We start from the raw sequence: 9903 nt of genomic DNA on the forward strand, positions 1-9903 counted from the left end.
TCGTAGGGACATGGATGAACCTGGAAACCATCATTCTCAGCAAACTGACAGAAGAGCAGAAGATCAAACACCGCATGTTCTCACTCATAGGCGGGTGGTGAACAATGAGAACACATGGACACAGGGAGAGGAGCACTACACACTGGGGTCACTTGGGGGGAAATAGGGTAGGGACGGTGGGGGGTGGGGAGTTGGGGAGAGATAGCAAGGGGAGAGATGCCAGATGTAGGTGATGGGGAGGAAGGCAGCAAATCACACTGCCACGTGTGTACCTATGCAACAATCTTGTGTGTTCTTCACGTGTACCCCAAAACCTAAAATGCAATAAAATAAATAAATGGGAAAAAAAAGAAAACACAATCTGTAAAGGAAAAAAATTATAAATTGGACATCATCAAAATTTAAAAATCTTTGTCCTATAATAAATAATGGGAAGACAAGCCACCTACAGAGCAAAAATATTTTCAAATCACATAACTGAAAATGAATTTGTACCAAGAAAATATAAACAACTCCTGAAACTCAAAAAAAAACAAAGCCCAATTTTTTAAAAAATGGACAAACCTGAATGGGCTGCACATGTACCCCAGAACTTAAAGTATAATAAAAAAAGACACTTTACCAAAGAAAACATATAGATGCCAAATAAGAAAAGATGCTCAACATCATTACTCATTAAGAAGATGCAAATTAAAACCGCAAGGAGATACGTAACATACTTATTAGAAGAACAGTTTTTTAAAAACATCATTGAATGCAGAACTACTAGAACTCTCACGCATTGCCTGGAGGTACACAAAAGAGGACAGCTTTGGAAAGCAGTCTGATACAGTGAGGCTTTGTGTCTCCACCCAAATCTCAACTTGATTTATAACCTCCATAATCTCCATAATCCCCACATGTCAAGGAAGAGACCATGTGGAGGTAATTGAATCATGAGGGCAGTTCCTCCCAAGCTGTTCTGGTGATAGTGAGTTCTCACAAGATCTGATGGTTTTATAAGGGGCTCTTCCCCCTTTGCTTGGCACTTCTCCTTCTCGCCACCTTGTGAAGAAGGTGCCTTGCTTCCTCTTTGCCTTCTACCATGACTGTAAGTTTTCTGAGGCCTCCCCAGCCCTGTGGAACTGAGACAAGTAAACCTCTATCCTTTACAAATGCTATGTGTTTATAGCAGTGTGAAAATGGACTAATATACAGTCTGACCATTTCTAATAAAGTTAAACATATACTTACTCTGCAACCCAGCAATCCACTCCTAGGTACTTACCCAAGATAAATGAAAACACATGTCCACAAAAATATCTGTACGTAAAGTTGGCTTTATTTGTAATTGCCCCAAGCTGGAAACAACCAAAATACCCCTCAACTGAGGAATGGCTAAACAAACTGTGATATTTACACATAATGAAATTCAACAATAAAAGGAAAAAACCACTGATACACGAACAACATGGAAGAACCACAAATGCACTAAACTACATGAAAGAAGCCAGACCTAAAATACTGAGGGCTCTATTGTTATATTTATTTGACCTTCTGGCAAAGGCTAAACCACAGGGACAGAGAACAGATCAGTATGCTGTAGGACGGCTATCCTGGGAGGGAATTTGAGGTGGAGTAGAACTGCCACATCCTAATTACGATGGTAGTCACATGACACTACTAATTTGCCAAAATTCATAGAACTACACATCGAGAACAGTGAATATTACTTTACGTGAATTTTACAAACCTTAAATGTCAGTGTTCACTTTAAGTATTCATTGATTTATGGACCTAATCAGTGTTCACAAAGTGACGATTTTTTTTTTAATTTATTTTATTGCATTGTAGGTTTTGGGGTACATGTGAAGAACATGCAAGATTGTTGCATAGGTACACACGTGGCAGTGTGATTTGCTGCCTTCCTCCCCATCACCTACATCTGGCATTTCTCCCCATGCTATCTCTCCCCAACTCCCCACCCCCCACCGTCCCTCCCCTATTTCCCCCCAACAGACCCCAGTGTGTAGTGCTCCCCTCCCTGTGTCCATGTGTTCTCATTGTTCAACACCCACCTATGAGTGAGAACATGCGGTGTTTGATCTTCTGCTCTTGTGTCCGTTTGCTGAGAAGGATGCTTCTTTGCTGGTTTCTGTACAGTAGCAAACAAAACAGGTACAGTTCCACTCCCTAAACTCACTATCTGCTGCAGGCATTGGCAAATTGTATGGTGTGGGCCACAGCCAGCTCCACCACCTATTTTTGTAAATAAAGTTTTATTGGAGAACAGCCATGCCCATCCATCTATGTACTGTCTTGCGGCAAAGTTGAATAATTGGCCCAGAAACCTATGGCCCACAAAACCTAAAATATTTACTATCTATCTGGCTCTCTGAGAAAAATGTTTGCCAACCCCTAATGTAGTGGGTCTCAAACTTTATTTTGCCTGAGTATCTTTGCAGAACCTGTTAGACCCATGCTCTACCCTGAGCATTTCTAATTAAGCAGTTGTAGAACAGGTCCTCCCTACAGGTCTGCAGATTTCTAGGTGAATCTAAAGCAAGTCATTCTGGACCACATTTAGGAAAAGCTGTTTAAAAACTACATTAAGTAAAGAATTGCAATTAAATGAATTTTGTTTGCAGTGTTAAACTACAATTCATGCATTAAACTCAGTTTTGACAGCCTGGCCCTCTTAGAAGTTGCTTCAGCTATCTGAAAGTGGCACCCTCTGGGTAAAACAATGTTTTGAAAACAGATGCTTCAGAAGAATTATGGGCAAAGGGTTATTTTACTCACCTTATCTCCTGCTATGAATACATATAAAACCTTTCTAGAATTTGGTAATAAAACTGCACATTATTTTAGGTTTCAGCCCAATAGGGCTCACCGGAGAGGCAGCCAGCCTCTCTGCAGGGAGAATGATTGCTACCTCCATTTGTCATCCTGATGGGTGGATGGAGGGACACTTTAAGACTCATATTAATTAGCCTATGTACCCACTGGATCAATCTACAGCAACAAAGTCTAGTGCTAGCAGACACAGGGACAGAGGGACCAGCCACCCTCAACACAGGGCAGGGCCAGGAGAGCTGGGTCCTAGGCTGGACCCTCTAAGGAGACCCATATGTCCAAAGAGAAGAACTGTCAAGAAAAAGAAACTAGTCAAAAATTCTTTAAAAGACAACCTAAAAAGGATTAAAGATGTATATTGAAATTTTTAGTACCATATATATGCAAAGAAGTCCTACTATAAGCTCAGTTAAGCACATAAAGCTCTCCTTCTTTCCCTAAATGGAAGGCAGTCAAGAGGACACGCAGATGGCATCTATGGAACAAGGTGGCTGCATGGCGGCTGTACTAGATTTTAATTCACAAACTGGGCAGAACTTCATATAAACAGAACCCAGGATCCCTAATCTGTACATAAATAAACTTATTAAATAATTAGTCCTTGTGAACTATTTAAGTGGATGCGGGGGTGGGGAAGGTATGCTGGAGGAGCTGGAGGCACCTGGGGAGACTTGCCACGGCTCCTGGAGAACCCCTTCCCTCTTCCGGACCTTGGCCTTTCCCTGCCAGCCCAGTCTGCCCCGAGTTCTTCATCCACCCTTCCTTCTCGCCACTCCACTTCTTCAGAACATAAAGTCTGATTCCTAGCTGGGTCCTGGCATCCCCACACACTTCCAAAATGTAACGGGGCACCTCATTCAGCAGAGAAAGTTAATCGATGTGAAATAATTCTTACTCGTGAACACTAAATTTAGCTCTGAGTTTCCTGAAAGCTGGATAGAAAAATGGAATCAACAAATTACAAAACACTAGTATTATCAAAATGTCCTGGCGTGGGGTAGGCATGCCTCAGAAGGGGCTGGAGGAGAGGCAGTGTGTGTTTCCCAAGTGTGTACATCAGCCGTTCCCCAACCACCACCTCAGCCACCCAAGGATTCCCTGCTGTGACTTGATGCCCAGATGCCTCAAATGCCAACTCTGGCTGTTGATCTCAAGACCCTGCTGTCAGCCCAAAGTAATCCAGTGAGTTTCACCAGCTTTAGCCTTCTAATAATATTCAAAATGGTGATATTACTGCTTTAATTAGTAAGTCAGTGACATCATGACTAGGAAGGTTTTATTTTGAGAGTGAAACAGTATACCCATGATGCAAAGCAAAATTATTCTGGGTATCTTGTGGCCTCTGCTTAATGGCTTACAATTCTGAAGTCTAACAGAACATATGAACCATGTCTAATATGTAAACACATCCTTTTAAAAATACTACTTAGTTTCCACATATTCTTAGCCTGAACTCTACATCTGAAGCCAAGATGGCCGTACTCTATGATTAGTAATGAGTTGTCTGTCTTCTTCCAATTATTTTCTCTCTGGTTATTACTTGGCAAAAGTAATCTGTCCAACAGATGTCCCATCTGACCTTGGCCATCAGATCCCATCCCTGCAGTGTTCTACCATGATGGATGGGAAGGGAGATGGAGGGAATGTATCTCATGTACATGAAAAATCAGAAGATAAATTTCCATCTGGAATGAAAAGAATCCCCATTGCCTTATAGACAGGAGAGACACAGTGAGGCTAACTGATTTATCCTGCTGAAAACAAGACTTCATACAATCTTACAAAGAAGCAGAGAAAGTGAAAGTTGAAGTGTCCACCTCTCCACCCAAGGTCATGGTAAGAGTTGATGTGAAGATAAAAAAGAGGTAGTCTCATTATCTAGCCTTCGTGAAGTCATGAACTGCTTACCTCTATATTTATTTAGGCATATTTGTTTTATATAGGACTCTCTATCTTATTAAAGCTAAATTAAAGGAAAATACCATTCCAGGGAATATCAAACTCCATATGTTAAGAGATAAAATAGTGACAAAAAGCACAATCGTCGGATCTCTAGAAAGTATATTTATATTTAAGACATATTCATGCTCACTAGGAAAATTTACACAGAATACATTTAGAATTTTTACTCTCAAAGCAATGTTAATGATAGATAATTAGCAGTACTGATGTGCTGAAAACTTTTCTGTGAGAAAGGAAAAACGGACTTCAGCCTAATTCCTAAAATAAACAGGCTCATAGTTGACACACACACATGAAAAAGGCTGACAGAAAGTCCTCAGCAGCCGGGCATGGTGGCTCACACCTGTAATCCCAGCATTTTGGGAGGCTGAGGTGGTCAGATCACTTGAGGTAAGGAGTTCAAGACTAGCCTGGCCAACATGGTGAAACCTGTCTCTACTAAAAATACAAAAATTAGCCGGGTGTAGTGGTGGGTGCCTGCAGTCCCAGCTACTCAGGAGGCTGAGGCAGGAGAATTGGTCGAACCCAGGAGGCGGAGGCTGTAGTGAGCCGAGATTGCACCACTGCATCCCAGCCTGGATGACAGTGCAAGACTTTGTCTCAAAAAGAAAGGACTCTCTTTATTTAAATCCAAAATGGCTCAAATCATCTTTAAATGATAAAGAAAGGATTCTCAGAGCATATTTCCAGGAGAAAAAAATAAAACATATTTGTCCAAGGCTCCTGTGACAGGGATGTACAGTCCATGACAAATGCAACCACGCACAGGTTTGGAAGGAGCAGCATTGAATGGCTCGGGGACTGCGTGTGGTCATGGGGCAAGATGGAACAGCCTAGCAGAGCTGGATGTCAATGGAGAGGGGCCCTTGGGCAAGCAGAGGGTCAGAAGAGGAGCACCTGCACCCTGGAAGACAGGGAGGACAGAGCCCAGCGGCCTGGGGTGGGGATTGCCCTGGGGAGGTCCACTGACAGCCTCCTGCAGTGTGGGTCTGTTGGGGCACAGAGCTGAGGGCAGTACCTCCCGGGGCAGTGACCTGGAGACTGAGCTGAAAGGTGGACGGCTTCTGGTTGAGAAGCAGGGCCTGCCTGGAAATGATGTGGGCATCAAGGGAGGATGTGGATCGTGGTATCTGTGCTGCTGCTGCCGTGTCAGCTACTCTCAAGGTGTCCTCTGCTCTCCTCCAAGAGTCTTCTGTGCTCACAGCTGCCGTGTGTGTGTGTGTGTGTGTGTGTGTGTGTGTGTGTGTGCATGCGCACCCACGCTCACATGTGCGCTGCATTAGTTTCTTGTGGCTGCCATAATAAATAACCACAAACTGGGTGGCTTCAAACAACAGAAAGTATCATATTTTTAGAGGCTGGAAGTCTGAAATCAAAGTGTCTGCAGGGCAGTGCTCCCCACAAAGGCACTAGGGGGGCCCTTCCTTGCACCCCCAGCTCCAGGCATTCCTGGACGTACGGTGTCATCACTTCCCTCTCTACCCTCCACAGTCACATTGCCTCGTCCTCCGTGTCTCCCCATTATGTGCCTCTTATTAGGACACTTGTCTTAGTCTATTTTCGGCTGCTATCGTGGAATACCACAGACTGGGTAATTGATAGAGAGAAGCCGCTTATTTCTCAAGCTCTGGAGGCTGGGAAGCCCAAGGTCAAGGAGCCTGCATCTGGTGAGGGCCTTCTTGCTGCATCAGCCCAAAGCAGAAGGGGTTCCAGCACAGGCTTTTTGAGGGACACATTCAAACCATACCGCTTGTCACTGGATAGCTTCAGCTTAATTATAGCTGCAAAGACTCCTTTTTCGAATATGGCAATATTCACAGTTTCCAGGGACTAGAATGTGAAGATTTTTTTAGCAGGGCCACGGTACAATCCGCTACACATACTTTGTTAGTGTTTGAAGATGAGATTTTACTCTGCTCTCTCACAGGCTGCAGTGTGTACTTCTCGGGAGGACTTTGTCCAGAAGCATGGCTGATGTGCAGAGACAGTCCCTGGAGTGCACAGGTGGGCTGGCTGGTGTCATTCGGCAGGTCAGGGGGGCAGAAACACTCCTTTCCAGGGGACATGGAAGCCGGTGATGGCCAGGGGACCATGGTAACATGAGGAGAACTGTGGCCAGTTTATAGAACATAGGACCCAGTGGAATATGGAGTCTCCCAACTGAGCCATCAGTGCCCCTTCGCCTGGGCTTCTCAGAAAGAAGGGCCCGAAGGGAGGTATTCAGTGTTTGTTCAGGTCACTGACCAGCAGACAAGCAGGGGCTGAATAAACGTGTTCTGAGGCAATTCATTGCTTGGGCTACTGTATTTTAAGATGTGAATCCTAGGAGAAACAAGGTCCAAAATCCAGAAAATTCTTAGGAAAAGCAGCCTGTGACACTCCCAGGATGTTAATTCTCATTTCGGGGGCAGGATCAGCCTTGTGTTTAACACACAAAAGCACGGCTAGGTCAAGCCTTGGCTGCTTCTTGGAAAGGAGGTGATTCAAGCAAACCCAGATACCGGTTGTGAAATCCGATGGCCAGAGCCTGGTGAATCAGCACTCCAGGGAAACCCAGAGAGTGCAGAGGCCAGCCCCTCCCAGTCTGAAAACGGGCTCCTTTGAAACCTACCTCATCTGTCATCCCAGGGAATACTTTGCCTTCACTGCAGCACTCAGGTTCAAAGGACCCCTTGGAAGGCACAGGGCTAGCTAGCGTGCGTGAAAACACTCCCTCCCTCAGCTGGAGCGAGGCACCCCACATCCGGGGGCTTCTAGTGGAGGAGAAAAGAGCACTGCCTGACTAGAACTCATTCGGGAAGAATGTGAATGGCCCCTGCTCTGAGTCAGCCTCACAGGGTTGTGTTTCTGAACCTCAGCTTGTTTGGGAAGCCACTTAACTGCCCCTCCTCTGGAAGGAGCTGTGTTGGGCATCATTCCGCTCCGTGGTTCCCCAACAGACGTGTGTGGATTTTTTTAAAAAGTACCCCTTAACCCAGGCCCCACCCTAGGCCTGATCCCAAAAGTGGAAACCAGGCACGTGTTTGGGATTTGGGGATTTCTGTTTGGTCGTAATGTTCCAAGAGTGACTCAGACGTTTACCACTCACTGAGAGGCATTGAGTCCACTGACCTTAGGTAACCACCAAAAACACAGAGGCCCCGGGAAATCAAATGCTTTGTCCAAGGTCACAGAATGAGTTCATTTAGACCCCAGCCTTCTAACTTCCCCCTGGTGTTTACTTTTTTCACATGCCCACAGCCTTTCAGGGAAGAATCCATCCTAAGATAATTGAAAATTCAGAATGCCTAGTCCTGGTACACCCAATCCAACTCCCATAAAAAAAACATGGCAAGCAAGACCCACTCAAATGCAAAGGCCGTTTACGAGCTGGAAACTCATCAGCTCAGAAAGGATTTGTAGCTGGGCCAGGAGGGCTTAGGGGAACTCTCCACTTCTTATGAGAGAAGTAAAATCTTCTTCCATAGAGCTTAGGAATTTGAGGGGCAAAGTTCAGGGCAAGTGGAATATAGCAAATAGATTCTCTCTTAGTGACCACTCAGAGGAGCTGGCCAGGGAAATGACCCACTCCTAGTGGGGACTGAGAGGCCATAAGACCCCAGCAGCCTGGAGCTACAGCATTGGCAGTTCCTCCCTGAGAACAAGGATCTTCCCCTAGGCAACTGCAGTGCTATGATCACACCTAAGCAGGGAAACACGAATTTAACAGTCTCATCTCCTCTACCGCCCAACTTAAATTTCCCTGGTTATCCCAATTAGCCTTTTATGGTGGTTGTAGTTTTTGTCTGTGCATAGAATGCTGGGCATATCACAAAGCCAGTTTTGAAAATTCTGATTTTAAAGCATTTGTGTAGGATTATACCTGTACATGGACAATGACAGAAGAGATGGCAGTCAGAAAAGCAGCCCTGTCCTCAAGTCAGGAGCAGAGATTCTCAACGCCAGTGTCGGTAAAACCTCTGAAATTCCTTGAACACATGTATGAGTGGGTTTTGCAGGGAGAGCACGCAAAGCTTTAATCAGGCTTTGAAAGGAGTTTGTGCCTTGAAAAATAAAAAAGGTTAAGGAACACTGATGTGGGGACCAGGACACGCAGAGTACAAGCCAACACAACCAACTGATTTTCACGGGTTTCATGTGTTATAACCATCGATGCTGTTAGCATCCATTATTTCATACATCCTTACAACACGTGCGTGTTATCAGCCTTGTGCAGGAAGGGTCAATAACAGCCCCACGGCCATGATATTGATTAGGGGGAAAGCTGAGATTCAAACCCAGGCCTGCCTTGTTCCAGAGCCACACCCTGAGCCAGGCATTACATGAATTCTCATCCACCTGCCCACTGCCAAAGCCCACATCCGGTCCTGTGTCTCTCACTTAGAGACCCCATGGGAGCACAGCCAGGGAATAGTGGCCCCGGGCATGAGAAATCACACCCCATCACTGCAAAGTCCAGCTGCATGCCCTTCCCAGACTCTCCTCTCCTCACAGCTGCAGCCCCGGGAACTCTCCTGCAGCCCGGTCCTGCTGCTCGCTGCATTACAGACAAGGCCCCGTCAATCCTCAGGCCACTCAGCCCCAGGGCAGCACTGCTCCAAGCGCCTCTCCTGCCAGTGCAGGCTCCAGCTCCTCCTATGGACAATTCACCCCTCTCTTCACTTCTGGAAACCACGTGCCCTGCATGGTCCTGCCTTCTGAGTCCTGTGGTACTAGGCTGTTTTCTGTCTTCCGCTCTGTGTTCTGAGTTCCCACCTGGACCTTGCTCCTACCTGCCAGGTCACTTCCAGAAATCTGTCTCCAGCCTCCCCACCCCCAGCCCTGATTCTCAGTTGGGGCCAGAGCCCTGCTGTTGCACACACTCCCTTCCGGCACTGACTGCTGGGTCCCCCTAGCCTCTGGACGTGGCATGTTTGCTTCCAGATGGAATTCCTCCCAGAGCCTCCAGCTGGGTCTGTGTATTCCAGGAGCACCTGCGGATTGGTCCCCCATTGCACAGCATCCTTAACCACGGCTTCGGAGCCAGCTCTTCTTGCATCCTGCTAGCCATGGCTGGGCGTGGTGGCTCATGCCTGTAATCCCAGCACTCTGGGAGGTGGAGGTGGG

At 46.1% G+C, this 9903-nt stretch overlaps 1 long non-coding RNA gene across 1 annotated transcript; it reads left to right on the forward strand.

The window, feature by feature from the left end:
* The first annotated feature begins 2960 nt into the window (after positions 1 to 2960).
* LOC116551495 lies at positions 2961 to 9063 on the forward strand. The gene is made up of 3 exons (XR_004268968.1): positions 2961 to 3451; positions 8155 to 8157; positions 9054 to 9063. It is a non-coding gene; the product is annotated as an uncharacterized LOC116551495 (long non-coding RNA).
* Positions 9064 to 9903: the final 840 nt, after the last annotated feature.

This window comes from Sapajus apella, unplaced genomic scaffold (genome assembly GCF_009761245.1).
Source record: "Sapajus apella isolate SASKATOON/1434 unplaced genomic scaffold, GSC_monkey_1.0 scaffold10, whole genome shotgun sequence".
In the NCBI taxonomy this organism is placed as follows: Eukaryota; Metazoa; Chordata; class Mammalia; order Primates; family Cebidae; genus Sapajus; species Sapajus apella.